We start from the raw sequence: 2,667 nt of genomic DNA on the forward strand, positions 1-2,667 counted from the left end.
GCCTCCTTCCCTTGTGTCCAGTCACATAGGTGAAAAGCTGGCAAGAGAGTGAAGGGCGGAATAAGAAGGGATTTTATGGGAGAAAGTCGGGACATGATTAGTTAGGAAACAAGGCACTTGGGGATAGGATAATGGGAAGGGGAGGAGTAACCAAAGCACTCCAGGGTAGGATAATAGCTCTTGCGGGAATGGGAAGGGGGAGGAGTAACCAAAGCACTCCAACTAATGCGGGGAATTGACAATTCCCTGAGCGGACAACATGGCATATGTGACTGAATCTGCAGAATTTCCTGGCATCTCCCCCTTTCCTTTTACCTAATGGCCACAGTATAGTAAATTTAGAGTGGATCAGGCTTAAATGTTTTTTAAGGAATGCCATGCTCAGGTGGGAAGATGTAGGACGTTTTTGTGGCAGGAGGGAAGACTTACATGGCTGGCAACCTTGTGAGATTTATATGTCCCCCCTGTGCTCAACCCCTCTGTAGAGAGAGAGACTTATCTGGAAGGACTCATCTCATAGGTTAAGCTCTTCCAGGCTCCATCATCTCCCCACAATATTTATACATCTTTCCCTATCTTTCTATCTGGTAATTGCATTAAGATGGGTCAATGTCTATAAAAGACTCCATCTGTGACAGAGGAATAGTAGTGTAGGGGTGCACAGAAACCTATTGGGCATAAACCTGATTGCTATAACAAAACAGAAAGGAACAAGTAGGGGAGCATTAAGAGCCAGTGTGATACCAAGGCAAGGCTGTTGGGAAGGGGGGTGTTTCCTGTCTCTGGGGGTGTCTCCTGAATCTGGTAGCAGGGCCTAGTAATGAGGGAAGGGCATTTCCCACCTCAAAGGATAGGACCTGCAAAGGGGAGGGCATGGCCTGATAAGCGGAGGGGCTATTCGGCATTGTATAGTACTCAAGGCAATAGGCTGCAAAGTCCATGAACTACTGTGGGTCAGTCTTTGAAAAACCAGCAGCGTGAAGGGAAGGAAACTGCTGTAAAATTGTGTAAAGTGGCCAAAGGGTATACCAGCAAGTCCATTAGAAGTCTCAGTCCAAATTAGGCGACTAGAGGGAGAAATGCCAGGGGATGAAATGCTGCACGTCTATCTCTATGGGGAAGTTCAGCCACTGGAATTCTGCTTTTCTGTAGAAAGTGAGCTGGAACTGCCAAAACATGATAGGCAAAGCAGAAGCAGGAAAGGCAGATAGTAAGAAAGTCCTGCCCTTGGAGTCTGTGAATCAGGTTCTTCAGATTGTGTCAGGTCATATCATGAGTATCGGGGAGTGTGCCACTGTAGTTGTGTCACCTAGTGGGTGATGTCAGAGTGGGCAGGGGTCCAGATGGTTTTTCCAGGGACTCCTATGAAAGAATCACAAACAATCTGCTTCCCATCGTTAGCAGGGCATCTGAATCAATTTTTTTTATAGGAAAAGAGGTTTGGTGCCTTAGCCAACTGAATAGTGGGGGGATGTATTTCCCCTTATTTCTTACTTTACTTAATTGAGCCTAGGCATTTGGCAGGCCTTCTCAACAACCATTTGTATTTGGTGGTAGTATGGCATGTCTGTGGCACAGGTGATGTTATAAAGGGAAAAATCTTTAAATTGTTGGCTGACAAAGGCAGGCCTGTAGTGGCAAAATGAGACACACCAGTTAAGTGTAGAAAAATATGTTAATGTTGTTAATTCACATAAGTTCTACATGGATGTTGTTTAAATTCGGAGTCTCCAGCGTGTTGGGCTAGCTTCACAGGTGGGTAACAGAGACTCAAGGACACACGGCTGGGCAGGGAAGCTGTATTTCTTTATTCAGGAACAATGATTCATAAAATAAACCAAACTAATCACCAAACAGAACTCTGCTGCCTCTTTCCCCCGCAGCGGCGCCAAGCACTCTCCAACTCTGCCACTCTCTCACTCTCTGACTCTGGAACTCTCCAACCATCTCGGGGTTCCTTGGGGCAGGGACAAGTGGACCCGCAAAACTAGCAGGACTGAACCAATTTTCTTGGCAGGGGGAGAGCTAGAACAACCCAATATACAGCATACAACAATTCCCCTTTTTCTTTTTAACTACATGACTACTGTATCAGGGGTGTGGGGTTAACAGAAACCTATATCGTACAGGCATTTTTTAAAAAGAAACTGGCACAAACATGGAGAAACATGTAAGCAAATAACAAGAACCAGTGTGCTGCCAAGGGAAGGCCTGACGGGGCCATTTTTTTTGTCTCTGTGGGCAAAACTTTAGCAGCTTAAAAAAAACATTTCCTGCTTCTGGGGGGCATACTTGTCTCGACGGACATTTGCATGGGGGCAGGGAACAGCCTAGAGTCCCAAAGGCAGCTGGCTGTAATTTACTTACTATGAAACAAAACTTGTTATTAGCATAAGCATAGCGCAATCTAACGTTTCTAATAGAGAAGGAATTTGAGGCTTTTACATATCAACAACGTCTTTTTAACCTTTTGTTACCCCCATTTAAGATGGAGATGCAACCTAGGTGTGCGCAGGAAAGAAAACCTCAGGCACGAGAATAATTAGCATAGCCATTGTGCGATCTACCATTTCTAATAGAGAAGGTAATTGAGAGTTTTACATATCAACAAGTCTATTTAACCTTTTGTTACACCCACTTGAGATGGAGACACACCTTAGGTGTGTG

Source organism: Erinaceus europaeus, chromosome 2 (genome assembly GCF_950295315.1).
Source record: "Erinaceus europaeus chromosome 2, mEriEur2.1, whole genome shotgun sequence".
In the NCBI taxonomy this organism is placed as follows: Eukaryota; Metazoa; Chordata; class Mammalia; order Eulipotyphla; family Erinaceidae; genus Erinaceus; species Erinaceus europaeus.